Source organism: Myxine glutinosa, chromosome 7, assembly GCF_964187855.1.
Source record: "Myxine glutinosa chromosome 7, kmMyxGlut1.1, whole genome shotgun sequence".
NCBI classification, from domain to species: domain Eukaryota; kingdom Metazoa; phylum Chordata; class Myxini; order Myxiniformes; family Myxinidae; genus Myxine; species Myxine glutinosa.
The window spans coordinates 110,738,182-110,752,987 of NC_136267.1; the positions used below are offsets into that span (position 1 = coordinate 110,738,182).

The window sequence follows — 14,806 nt, forward strand, 5'->3', positions numbered from 1 at the left end:
GCACGACGTCTACACCGTTGCATGTAGAATCGCCAAACTTTGCAGACATATTGGTCTTGCCCTGGAATAGACTGTGCCCAATTGATGACGTCATCGGTCACGTGGTTCGGCCGCCATCTTGGAAAAACCAAAAAAATTTGCACCTCTATATCTCCGAAAGTTCTGAACAGAAAAAATTTAGACATGGCTCATTGTGAAAAACTCTCCATCGGGAATAAAATATGTTAATGATGATGTCAAAGGTCACGTGGTTCGGTCGCCATCTTGGAAAAACCGCAAAAATTTGCACCGCTATATCTCCGAAAGTGCTGAACAGAAAAAATTGAGACATGGCTCATTGTAAAGAACTCTCCATGCTGAATAACATATGTTAATTATGACGTCATCAGTCACGTGGTTCGGCCGCCATATTGGAAAAACCGAAAAAATTGGCACCTCCATATCTCCGAAAGTACTAAATAGAAAAAATTTAGATATGGCTCATTGTGAAGAACTCTCCATGGGAAATAAAATATGTTAATGATGATGTCAAAGGTCACGTGGTTCGGTCGCCATCTTGGAAAATCCGAAAAGCTTAGCACCTCCATATCTCCAAAAGTGCTGAATATAAAAAATTGAGACATGGCTCATTGTGAAGAACTCTCCATGGGGAATAAAATATGTTAATGATGACGTCATCAGTCACGTGGTTCGGCCGCCATCTTGGAAAAACCGAAAAAATTTGCACCTCCATATCTCCGAAAGTGCTGAACAGTAAAAAAGGAGACATGGCTCATTGTAAAGAACTCTCCATGGGGAATAAAATGTATTAATGATGACGTCATCGGTCACGTGGTTCGGCCGCCATCTTGGAAAAACCGAAAATTTTTGCACCTCCATATCTCTGAAAGTCCTGAATAGAAAAAATTGAGACATGGCTCATTGTAAAGAACTCTCCATGGGGTATAAAATATGTTAATGATGACGTCATCAGTCACGTGGTTCGGCCGCCATCTTGGAAAAACCCAAAAAATTTGCACCTCCATATCTCTGAAAGTGCTGAATCAGAGAGCCTCCTCAGCGTCGACGAGTCTGGCATTTCACTCAGGCCAACTGGCACAGTCTTCAAGCAGCCATCAAGCATCTGGATTCTCTGAGAGCCTCCTCAGCATCGACGAGTTTGGCATTTCACTCAGGCCAACTGGCACAGTCTTCAAGCAGCCATCAAGCATCTCGACTGGTCTCCCATCTCTACCGCCTCTGACATCAACTCATCCTGGGAATTCTTCCAAAGTAAATTGCTCTCTCTCATGCACAGATTTATCCCATCTCGTCTTCAGTTGTCATACCCTTCCTCCCGTCCATGGTACACTGAATCTTGTGGTGAGGCTATTGCCCAGAAACAACTTGCTTTCGTCTCCTGGAAAGCAAATCCAATGGAAGGAAATCTCATTTCCTTTCACAAAGCCCGAAACAAGTGTGTGTCCACCCTCAGGAGAGCCAGGAAACAATATCTCTCCGTTCTCAGGACCGAACTCTCTTATCTGTCTCCCTCTTCCAAATCCTGGTGGCATCTGGTCAAATCTGTTTCTGGTGTTTGTTCCCCCTCCATCCCCTCCCTCACCTCAAATGGCCACACGGCTGACGCCGCACGTGAAAAAGCTGAATGCCTCAACTCTGTGTTTGCCTCTAAATCTTGTGTCCCAAACCCATCCCTCTCTGTACCCACCGTAACCAGTCGTACCCAGCTGCTCCTGCACTCTGTGTCCTTTCCTCCTGACAAGGTGGAAAAGTTTCTGTCAACCCTCGACTCAAATTCTGCAACTGGACCTGACGGCATCAGCCCATGGGTCCTAAAATCCTGTTCTTCCACTCTTTCACTCCCTCTCTCTGTTCTCTTCACCCTCTCTTTTGCTCAAGGTCATCTTCCATCTGCTTGGAAATCTGCCAACATCACCGCTTTGCACAAAAAAGGTACAAAAACAGATCCCAGCAACTACAGACCAATCAGCCTTCTCCCAATTATCAACAAAGTCATGGAATCCATCATTGCTTCAGATATGAAATCTTTCCTTTTCTCCAATGGCTTGATCTCTGATCATCAATTTGGTTTCAGACCTGGACACTCTACTCTGGACATGCTGCTTCTGCTTTCTCAACAATGGATGGAGGTCCTCAATGCCAAACAGGAAATTAGAGCAGTCTCCCTTGACATATCACGTGCCTTCGATACGGTCTGGCACCCCGCTCTGCTCACCAAACTCTCCTCTTTTGGTATCCATGGAAATCTCCACGCATGGCTGGCGGACTTCCTCTCTAGTCGTAGTCAACGTGTGGCCCTGAATGGGTTTCTCTCATCTCCTCTTCCTGTTCAGGCTGGAGTTCCACAAGGCAGTGTTCTGGGCCCTGTGCTTTTTCTGGTCTTCATCAATGATCTCTCTGACTCTCTTGAAAATCCTCTGTATCTCTTTGCTGATGACTCTACTCTCTGTCGCTCCATTCTTCATCCCTCAGATCGGCAGTCTGCAGCCTCCTCACTCTCTGCAGACCTGGACAAAATCACAGACTGGGCAAACAAGTGGAACATGTCTTTCAATCCTGACAAATCTCACACTCTTACGATGTCTCTCCGAAAAGACCGACTGGACAACCCTCCCATCCACTTTCTGAATAATCCTCTCCAAGAAGTTCTGTCACTCAAGCTTTTGGGTCTCACTATCTGCCATGATCTTTCCTGGGAAAACCACATTTCAAATCTGGCCTCCAAAGCCAGTCGCCGACTGGGCATCCTCCGTCGTGCGAAGTCCTTCCTTTGCACACCTGAGCTCCTCACCACATACAAGGCTTTCATCCGCAGCTCAATGGAATACTACTCTCCCCTCTGGGCTGGTGCTCCTGCCTCACACCTAGCTCGTCTTCACGCTGTTGAAACCAAAGCATTCAGAATCATTGGAATCTCCCGCGATGAAGCTAACTCCAAGGGCCTCTCACTCACTCACCGCAGGCAGGTTGGTGGTCTTTCCGTCTTCTACCGACTCCTCTCTGGCCTTGCCCCCCCAGCTCTCTCTGGGCTCTGTCCCGCAAATATTCCTACAGGTCGCACAAGATCTGCCTGCAACCCTCTTATGGTCAAACTGCCAAAATCAAGACTCTCTGCTCACCTTCACTCCTTCATTCCTCTTTTCTCCCGCCTCTGGAACAAACTCCCTCACTCTCTTCAATCCCACTCCACCCTCCAGGTCTTTAAAACAGCTGTCCACCACCATCTCTCATCTTCCCCCATCCAAAACCTTGATCTTTTCTACCCCCGCTAATTTCACCCCAATTCCACTTTTTTGAAATACCAACTTCTGTCCTGGAAGTCCTTGGTGTCCTTGTGTTTTATACTTCTCCCTCCCCCCCCCCCCCCCCCCCGCTTCCCACGCCTCCTCCCCCCAAGCCCTCTCCCTTCCACACATCTCCCTGCTCTCAAATGTTGTGTTTGTGTGCTTCCCCTTCTCTCCCCATCTTGTCTTCCGCTCCCTCTTTTTATATATTTTGTTTGTCTGGTTGATTTGTTTGTGAAGTAAATGTTAGCTCTTTCACGAGCCTCGATTCAGTATACAAAAAAAAAAAAAAAAAAAAAAAAAATTGAGACATGGCTCATTGCAAAGAACTCGACATGAAGAATAAAATATGTTAATGATGACGTCATCAGTCACGTGGTTCGGCCGCCATCTTGGAAAAACCGAAACACTTTGCACCTCCATATCTCCGAAAGTGCTGAATAGAAAAAATTGAGACATGGCTCATTGCAAAGAACTCTCCATGGGGAATAAAATATGTTAATGATGACGTCATCAGTCACGTGGTTCGGCCGCCATCTTGGAAAAACCGAAACACTTTGCACCTCCATATCTCCGAAAGTGCTGAATAGAAAAAATTGAGACATGGCTCATTGTAAAGAACTCTCCATGGGGAATAAAATATGTTAATGATGACATCATCTGTCACGTGGTTCGGCCGCCATATTTGTCCTAAATGGCCGATAAAAAAGTACATTCCGGCAAGTCCTCGGTCTCTGACCGATTTTTCATTTGTTTGTCTGTCTGTTTGTTACTTGCCGGAAAAATTTTCCGGCAAGTATGTTGATCTGTTCGTTTGTTTGTCTGTCTGTCTGTTTGTCTGTCTGTTTGTCTGTCTGTTTGTCTGTTTGCAGCACTGCGTCTACACCGTTGCACGGAGAATCGCCAAACTTTGCACACATAATGGTCTTGCCCTCTAATATACTGTGCCTCAATGATGACGTCATCAGTGACGTGGTTCGGCCGCCATCTTGGATAAACCGAATAAATTTGCACCTCTATATCTCCGAAAGTACTGAACAGAAAAAATTGAGACATGGCTCATTGTAAAGAACTCTCCATGGGGAATAAAATATGTTAATGATGACGTCATATGTCACGTGGTCGGCCGCCATCTTGGAAAAACGGCAAAAATTTGCACCACTATATCTCCAAAAGTGCTGAACAGAAAAAATTGAGACATGGCTCATTGTAAAGAACTCTCCATGGGGAATAAAATATGTAAATGATGACGTCATCAGTCACGTGGTTCGGTCGCCATCTTGGAAAAACGGCAAATCGTTGCGCCACTATATCTCTAAAAGTGCTGAACAGAAAAAATTGAGACATGGCTCATTGGAAAGAACTCTCCATGGGGAATAAAATATGTTAATGATGACGTCATATGTCACGTGGTCGGCCGCCATCTTGGAAAAACGGCAAAACTTTGCACCACTATATCTCCAAAAGTGCTGAACAGAATAATTGAGACATGGCTCATTGTAAAGAACTCTCCATGGGGAATAAAATATGTTAATGATGACGTCATCAGTCACGTGGTCGGCCGCCATCTTGGAAAAACGGCAAAACTTTGCACCACAAAATCTCCAAAAGTGCTGAACAGAAAAAATTGAGACATGGCTCATTGTAAAGAACTCTCCATGGGGAATAAAATATGTTAATGATGACGCCATCGGTCACGTGGTTCGGCCGCCATCTTGGAAAAATGGGAAAACTTTGCACCTCAACATCTCCGAAAGTGCTGAACAGAAAAAATTGAGGTATGGCTCATTGTAAAGAACTCTCCATGAGGAATAAAATATGTTAATGATGATGTCATCGGTCACGTGGTTCGGCCACCATATTTGTCCTAAATGGCCGATAAAAAAGTACAATCCGGCAAGTCCTCGGTTTCTGACCGATTTTTCATCTGTCTGTTTGTCTGTCTGTCTGTTTGCAGCACTACGTCTACACCGTTGCACATAGAATCACCAAACTTTGCACACGTATTTGGCTTGCACTGGAATAGACTGTGCCCAATTGATGACGTCATTGGTCACGTGGTTCGCCCGCCATCTTGGAAAAACCGAAAAACTTTGCACCTCAATATCTCCGAAAGTGCTGAACAAAAAGAATTGACACATGGCTCATTGTAAAGAACTCGCCATGGGGAATAAAATATGTTAATGATGACGTCATCAGTCACGTGGTTCGGCCGCCATCTTGGAAAAACCGAAAAACTTTGCACCTCCATATCTCCGAAAGTGCTGAATAGAAAAAATTGAGACATGGCTCATTGTAAAGAACTCTCCATGGGGAATAAAATATGTTGATGATGACGTCATTGGTCACGTGGTTCGGCCGCCATATTTGTCCTAAATGGCCGATAAAAAAGTAAAGTCCGTCAAGTCCTCGGTCTCTGACCGATTTTTCATCTGTCTGTCTGTTTGCAGCACGACGTCTACACCGTTGCATGTAGAATCGCCAAACTTTGCAGACATATTGGTCTTGCCCTGGAATAGACTGTGCCCAATTGATGACGTCATCGGTCACGTGGTTCGGCCGCCATCTTGGAAAAACCAAAAAAATTTGCACCTCTATATCTCCGAAAGTTCTGAACAGAAAAAATTTAGACATGGCTCATTGTGAAAAACTCTCCATCGGGAATAAAATATGTTAATGATGATGTCAAAGGTCACGTGGTTCGGTCGCCATCTTGGAAAAACCGCAAAAATTTGCACCGCTATATCTCCGAAAGTGCTGAACAGAAAAAATTGAGACATGGCTCATTGTAAAGAACTCTCCATGCTGAATAACATATGTTAATTATGACGTCATCAGTCACGTGGTTCGGCCGCCATATTGGAAAAACCGAAAACATTGGCACCTCCATATCTCCGAAAGTACTAAATAGAAAAAATTTAGATATGGCTCTTTGTGAAGAACTCTCCATGGGAAATAAAATATGTTAATGATGATGTCAAAGGTCACGTGGTTCGGTCGCCATCTTGGAAAATCCGAAAAGCTTAGCACCTCCATATCTCCAAAAGTGCTGAATATAAAAAATTGAGACATGGCTCATTGTGAAGAACTCTCCATGGGGAATAAAATATGTTAATGATGACGTCATAGGTCACGTGGTTCGGCCGCCATCTTGGAAAAACCGAAAACATTTGCACCTCTATATCTCCAAAAGTGCTGAACAGAAAAAATTGAGACATGGCTCATTGTAAAGAACTCTCCATGGGGAATAAAATATGTTAATGATGACGTCATCAGTCACGTGGTTCGGCCGCCATCTTGGAAAAACCGAAAAAATTTGCACCTCCATATCTCCGAAAGTGCTGAACAGTAAAAAAGGAGACATGGCTCATTGTAAAGAACTCTCCATGGGGAATAAAATGTATTAATGATGACGTCATCGGTCACGTGGTTCGGCCGCCATCTTGGAAAAACCGAAAATTTTTGCACCTCCATATCTCTGAAAGTCCTGAATAGAAAAAATTGAGACATGGCTCATTGTAAAGAACTCTCCATGGGGTATAAAATATGTTAATGATGACGTCATCAGTCACGTGGTTCGGCCGCCATCTTGGAAAAACCCAAAAATTTTGCACCTCCATATCTCTGAAAGTGCTGAATCAGAGAGCCTCCTCAGCGTCGACGAGTCTGGCATTTCACTCAGGCCAACTGGCACAGTCTTCAAGCAGCCATCAAGCATCTGGATTCTCTGAGAGCCTCCTCAGCATCGACGAGTTTGGCATTTCACTCAGGCCAACTGGCACAGTCTTCAAGCAGCCATCAAGCATCTCGACTGGTCTCCCATCTCTACCGCCTCTGACATCAACTCATCCTGGGAATTCTTCCAAAGTAAATTGCTCTCTCTCATGCACAGATTTATCCCATCTCGTCTTCAGTTGTCATACCCTTCCTCCCGTCCATGGTACACTGAATCTTGTGGTGAGGCTATTGCCCAGAAACAACTTGCTTTCGTCTCCTGGAAAGCAAATCCAATGGAAGGAAATCTCATTTCCTTTCACAAAGCCCGAAACAAGTGTGTGTCCACCCTCAGGAGAGCCAGGAAACAATATCTCTCCGTTCTCAGGACCGAACTCTCTTATCTGTCTCCCTCTTCCAAATCCTGGTGGCGTCTGGTCAAATCTGTTTCTGGTGTTTGTTCCCCCTCCATCCCCTCCCTCACCTCAAATGGCCACACGGCTGACGCCGCACGTGAAAAAGCTGAATGCCTCAACTCTGTGTTTGCCTCTAAATCTTGTGTCCCAAACCCATCCCTCTCTGTACCCACCGTAACCAGTCGTACCCAGCTGCTCCTGCACTCTGTGTCCTTTCCTCCTGACAAGGTGGAAAAGTTTCTGTCAACCCTCGACTCGAATTCTGCAACTGGACCTGACGGCATCAGCCCATGGGTCCTAAAATCCTGTTCTTCCACTCTTTCACTCCCTCTCTCTGTTCTCTTCACCCTCTCTTTTGCTCAAGGTCATCTTCCATCTGCTTGGAAATCTGCCAACATCACCGCTTTGCACAAAAAAGGTACAAAAACAGATCCCAGCAACTACAGACCAATCAGCCTTCTCCCAATTATCAACAAAGTCATGGAATCCATCATTGCTTCAGATATGAAATCTTTCCTCTTCTCCAATGGCTTGATCTCTGATCATCAATTTGGTTTCAGACCTGGACACTCTACTCTGGACATGCTGCTTCTGCTTTCTCAACAATGGATGGAGGTCCTCAATTCCAAACAGGAAATTAGAGCAGTCTCCCTTGACATATCACGTGCCTTCGATACGGTCTGGCACCCCGCTCTGCTCACCAAACTCTCCTCTTTTGGTATCCATGGAAATCTCCACGCATGGCTGGCGGACTTCCTCTCTAGTCGTAGTCAACGTGTGGCCCTGAATGGGTTTCTCTCATCTCCTCTTCCTGTTCAGGCTGGAGTTCCACAAGGCAGTGTTCTGGGCCCTGTGCTTTTTCTGGTCTTCATCAATGATCTCTCTGACTCTCTTGAAAATCCTCTGTATCTCTTTGCTGATGACTCTACTCTCTGTCGCTCCATTCTTCATCCCTCAGATCGGCAGTCTGCAGCCTCCTCACTCTCTGCAGACCTGGACAAAATCACAGACTGGGCAAACAAGTGGAACATGTCTTTCAATCCTGACAAATCTCACACTCTTACGATGTCTCTCCGAAAAGACCGACTGGACAACCCTCCCATCCACTTTCTGAATAATCCTCTCCAAGAAGTTCTGTCACTCAAGCTTTTGGGTCTCACTATCTGCCATGATCTTTCCTGGGAAAACCACATTTCAAATCTGGCCTCCAAAGCCAGTCGCCGACTGGGCATCCTCCGTCATGCGAAGTCCTTCCTTTGCACACCTGAGCTCCTCACCACATACAAGGCTTTCATCCGCAGCTCAATGGAATACTACTCTCCCCTCTGGGCTGGTGCTCCTGCCTCACACCTAGCTCGTCTTCACGCTGTTGAAACCAAAGCATTCAGAATCATTGGAATCTCCCGCGATGAAGCTAACTCCAAGGGCCTCTCACTCACTCACCGCAGGCAGGTTGGTGGTCTTTCCGTCTTCTACCGACTCCTCTCTGGCCTTGCCCCCCCAGCTCTCTCTGGGCTCTGTCCCGCAAATATTCCTACAGGTCGCACAAGATCTGCCTGCAACCCTCTTATGGTCAAACTGCCAAAATCAAGACTCTCTGCTCACCTTCACTCCTTCATTCCTCTTTTCTCCCGCCTCTGGAACAAACTCCCTCACTCTCTTCAATCCCACTCCACCCTCCAGGTCTTTAAAACAGCTGTCCACCACCATCTCTCATCTTCCCCCATCCAAAACCTTGATCTTTTCTACCCCCGCTAATTTCACCCCAATTCCACTTTTTTGAAATACCAACTTCTGTCCTGGAAGTCCTTGGTGTCCTTGTGTTTTATACTTCTCCCTCCCCCCCCCCCCCCCCCGCTTCCCACGCCTCCTCCCCCCAAGCCCTCTCCCTTCCACACATCTCCCTGCTCTCAAATGTTGTGTTTGTGTGCTTCCCCTTCTCTCCCCATCTTGTCTTCCGCTCCCTCTTTTTATATATTTTGTTTGTCTGGTTGATTTGTTTGTGAAGTAAATGTTAGCTCTTTCACGAGCCTCGATTCAGTATACAAAAAAAAAAAAAAAAAAAAAAAAAATTGAGACATGGCTCATTGCAAAGAACTCGACATGAAGAATAAAATATGTTAATGATGACGTCATCAGTCACGTGGTTCGGCCGCCATCTTGGAAAAACCGAAACACTTTGCACCTCCATATCTCCGAAAGTGCTGAATAGAAAAAATTGAGACATGGCTCATTGCAAAGAACTCTCCATGGGGAATAAAATATGTTAATGATGACGTCATCAGTCACGTGGTTCGGCCGCCATCTTGGAAAAACCGAAACACTTTGCACCTCCATATCTCCGAAAGTGCTGAATAGAAAAAATTGAGACATGGCTCATTGTAAAGAACTCTCCATGGGGAATAAAATATGTTAATGATGACATCATCTGTCACGTGGTTCGGCCGCCATATTTGTCCTAAATGGCCGATAAAAAAGTACATTCCGGCAAGTCCTCGGTCTCTGACCGATTTTTCATCTGTTTGTCTGTCTGTTTGTGCGCAGTACTACGTCTACACAGTTGCACATAGAATCGCCATACTTTACACACATATTTGTCTTGCCCTGGAATAGACTGTGCCCAATTTTTAACTCTCGAGGCCCAAGGCCTCCATTATAACGTCATAATTCGATAATTCGACAAGTACAAAACTTAATCCAATCAAGATGCAATTTCTTGAGCGCCATGTCGGCATAAACTGGTGGAGAAAAAAAATGATGATGTCATCTGTGACGTGGTTCTGCCGCCATCTTGGAAAAACCGAAAAACTTTGCACCTCTATATCTCCGAAAGTGCTGAAAAAAAAAATTGAGACATGGCTCATTGTAAAGAAGACTCCATGGGGAATAAAATGTGTTATTGATGTCATAAGTGCCTCCATTATGACGTCATAATTCGATAAGTACAAAACTTCATCCAATCACGATGAAATTTCTTGAGCATAATCAAGGAATAAATGAGTTTAGAAAACAAATAATGATGACGTCATCGATCACGTGGTTCGGCCGCCATCTTGGAATAACCGAAAAACTTCATCCAAACTGGCCGATTAAAAAAAAGTAAATTCCGGCAAGTCCTCGGTCTCTGACCTATTTTTCATCTGTTTGTCTGTCTGTTTGTCTGTTTGTGCGCAATACTACGTCTACACCATTGCACATAGCATCGCCATACTTTCCACACACATTTGCCTTGCCCTGGAATAGACTGTGCCCAATTTTTAACTCTCTAGGCCCAAGGTCAAGCTCAAGGTCACCCAAAACGTGAAATCAAGGGGGTCGAGTTTTCATTTAAAATATATTTCAAACCACTATAACTCTAAAAGTACAAGAGATATGCATACACTTACTGTTACTGACATATAGGACGTCACATACGACATTTCATTTGGCACCATGACCTTTGACCTTGAGTGACCTTGAAAGGTCAAACTCAAGGTCAAGATTTTTTTTTTTTTTACTCATAACTCTGTCAAACATTATCAGATTCCCTTCTAACGAACACAAAAATGTTCATTATTCAATTCCCGAAAAATATCGTGGCATAAAATGGTCAAAAATGCTTAGTTTTAATTATTTTTTGGGGTCAACGTTCAGGGGGCCAAGTTTTCATTGAAAATATATTTCAAACCACTACTGTATAACTCTGAAAGGACAAGAGATATGCATACACTTACTCAGTTACCTTCCATTGCTTAGCGTATATACATGTATAGATTTCCCGCCATTTTGATCCAAAATGGCCGATAAAAAAGTACATTCCGGCAAGTCCTCGGTCTCTGAGTTGTTCGGGCAAGGCCTGCGGGGACAACTCGCCATTTTGTCCTCGAAAAGAAGAGGCTGTCCGCTTGGTGCATCTTGTTTTGCCATTGGAATTTCTATATCGACCTCATCGTGTTGATTGCCGTTGTTTTACATATCGGCTCAATTCCCATTGGGACCTCTCACATCGTAACTCCTCATCCACAGTCGCGCCAATACCTGCCTATTGATTTGCCATTCTGCACGACCTCGACCTTCACCCCGCGTGGAGATTCATGCACGGACTTTGGGAAATGTTACATTCTACTCACGTTGGGCGTTTCGTGAGTTCCTTGCTTTGAGAGCATTGGGGAATGATGGTACCATCATATGTATTATTCATTTGATGCAAGTGACATTTTCAGTGTACTTTCTTTAATAATGTTATTATTGCGTATGTGAGTGTATTGGTGTGAATACAATTACTTGTTTTGTTCTACAATTGCATTGATGTGGTTTTACCATGGTTTATTAAAACACTCAAGATAACAAATCTTTCTGCTGTGTTCCCGCTCCAGATGCTGAGGTGCACCGTAACCAGGGTTTGGGGAGGTGATACGTAACATAAATTGGGGGCTCGACCGAGATTGAATTCCCGAACATTCTCGTCATGGGAGAGAATTCCTTAACATTCCCAAATTTGACATTCCATAACATTCCCAAATTTGACAATTTTTATGTGAAGGTTAACAGGCTTGTTAACTAACAGTCACAATGGTGTTTGACATGGAAAATTTTGTGATGTCCCCGAATGAGGCACAGTTCCAGGCATTAAAAAGATCGGTACTTCGGACTTTGGCTAAATACAGTAACTTGGAGGTCCGAGTTAATATGAAGAAGGCAGAGATTCAGACGTTGGTGGTAGAATATTTAGTGGGAGAGAAAAAATGGGAAGAGGTAGCATTGGAATGGTTACAAGAGGAAAAAGGAAATATGGAGCTCCGGAAAATGGAGATGCAACTGCAGAGCCAAGAGAGATTAAAAGAGTTGGAATTGGAAGAGAAGAGGCAGCAACGAGACGAAAGGAAAGCAGAAAAGAAACTCGAGGAGAAAAGAGCAGAAAAGGAACGAGAACTCGAGGAGAGAAGAGCAGAGGAAAGAGCAAAGGAAAGGAACGGAACATGGAGTATCAGAGGGAAATTAAACTCAAGGAGCTTGAATTACTGGGAGGATGGAGAGAAATCTTATCCGTGCCGGATAGTTTGACAAGTCAGAACTCTTGGGATATTGGTAGGCATGAAAGAATGGTTCCACCCTTTAATGAAAAGGATGTAGGCAAGTTATTTTTACACTTTGAAAAGGTGGCTCAGATGTTATTATGGCCTGTGGAGTCATGGACGATGTTAGTACAAAGTTTTTTTGTTTTTTTTTGTTTTTTTTTGTATACAGAGTCGAGGCTCGTGAAAGAGCTAACATTGATCAAACAAACAAATCAAACAAACAAGCAAACAAAGTATATAAAAAGGGGAGCGGTCGACAAGATGGGGAGAGAAGGGGAGGAAGCACACAAACACAACATTTGAGAGCAGGGACATCGGGATATGTTTTTGGAGGGAGAGGGCCTGGGGGGCGGGGGGGCAGGATAGGTATAAAACACAAGGACACCAAGGACTTCCAGGAAAGAAGTCAAAAGTCACCTCAAAAAAGTGGATTTGGGGTGAAATTAGCGGGGGTAGAAAAGATCAAGGTTTTGGATTGGGGAAGATAAGAGATGGTGGTAAACAGCCGTTTTAAAGACCTGGAGGGAGGAGTGGGATTGAAGAGAGTGAGGGAGTTTGTTCCAGAGGCGGGAGAAAAGCGGCATGAAGGAGTGAAGGTGAGCAGAGAGTCTTGATTTTGGCAGTTTAACCATAAGAGGGTTGCAGGCAGATCTTGTGCGACCTGCAGGAATATTTGGGGGACAGAGCCCAGAGAGAGCTGGGGGAGCAAGGCCGGAGAGGAGTCGGTCGAAGACGGAAAGACCACCAACCTGCCTGCGGTGATTAAGTGAAAGGCCCTCGGAGATAGCGTCATCATGATTCTGAACGCTTTGGTTTCAACAGCGTGAAGACGAGCTAGGTGTGAGGCAGGAGCACCAGCCCGGAGGGGAGAGCAGTACTCCATTGAGCTGCGGATGAAAGCCTTGTATGTGGTGAGGAGCTCAGGTGTGCCAAGGAAGGACTTCGCACGACGGAGGATGCCCAGTCGGCGACTGGCTTTGGAGGCCAGCTTGGAAATGTGGTTTTCCCAGGAAAGATCATGGCAGATAGTGAGACCCAAAAGCTTGAGTGACAGAACTTCTTGGAGAGGATTATTCAGAAAGTAGATGGGAGGGTTGTCCAGTCGGTCTTTTCGGAGAGACATCGTAAGAGTGTGAGATTTGTCAGGATTGAAAGACATGTTCCACTTGTTTGCCCAGTCTGTGATTTTGTCCAGGTCTGCAGAGAGTGAGGAGGCTGCAGACTGCCGATCTGAGGGATGAGGAATGGAGCGGCAGAGAGTGGAGTCATCAGCAAAGAGATAGAGAGGATTTTCAAGAGAGTCAGAGAGATCATTGATGAAGACCAGAAAAAGCACAGGGCCCAGAACACTGCCTTGGGGAACTCCAGCCTGAACAGGAAGAGGAGATGAGAGAAACCCATTCAGGGCCACAGGTTGACTACGACTAGAGAGGAAGTCCGCCAGCCATGCGTGGAGATTTCCATGGATACCAAAGGAGGAGAGTTTGGTGAGCACAGCGGGGTGCCAGACCGTATCGAAGGCACGTGATATGTCGAGGGAGACAGCTCGAATTTCCTGTTTGGCATTGAGGACCTCCATCCATTGTTGAGACAGCAAAAGCAGCATGTCCAGAGTAGGGTGACCTGGTCTGAAACCAAATTGATGATCAGAGATCAAGCCATTGGAGAAGAGGAAAGATTTCATATCCGAAGCAATGATGGATTCCATGACTTTGCTGATAATTGGGAGAAGGCTGATTGGTCTGTAGTTGCTAGGATCTGTTTTTGCACCTTTTTTGTGCAAAGTGGTGATGTTGGCTGACTACCAAGCAGATGGCAGTTGACCTTGAGCAAAAGAGAGGGTGAAGAGAACAGCGAGAGGGAGTGAAAGAGCGGAAGAACAGGATTTTAGGACAAGTGGGCTGATGCTGTCAGGTCCAGTTGCAGAATCAGAGTCGAGGGTTGACATAAACTTTTCCACCTTGTCAGGAGGAAAGGACACGGAGTCCAGGAGCAGCTGGGTATGACTGGGTATGGTGGGTACAGAGAGGGATGGGTTTGGGACACAAGATTTAGAGGCAAACACAGAGTTGAGGCATTCAGCTTTTTCACGTGCGGAGTCAGCTGTGTAGCCGTTTGAGGTAAGGGAGGGGATGGAGGGGGAACAAACACCAGAAACAGATTTGACCAGACGCCACCAGGATTTGGAAGAGGGAGACAGATAAGAGAGTTTGGTCTTGAGAACGGAGAGATATTGTTTCCTGGCTCTTCTGAGGGTGGACACACACTTGTTTCGGGCTTTGTGAAAGGAAATGAGATTTCCTTCTGTTGGATT

General features: G+C 45.2%; 1 protein-coding gene across 2 annotated transcripts in view; it reads left to right on the top strand.

Annotated features, from left to right (window-relative positions):
• LOC137431577 (myocyte-specific enhancer factor 2A) overlaps positions 1-14,806 on the top strand; it is a 171,005-nt gene that overhangs the window by 22,727 nt on the left and 133,472 nt on the right. For both annotated transcript variants that reach the window (XM_078782128.1, XM_078782126.1), the window contains exon 2: positions 11,441-11,556. The gene's annotated coding sequence lies outside the window, so the exon portion shown is untranslated. The remainder of the gene's footprint in view (positions 1-11,440; positions 11,557-14,806) is intronic.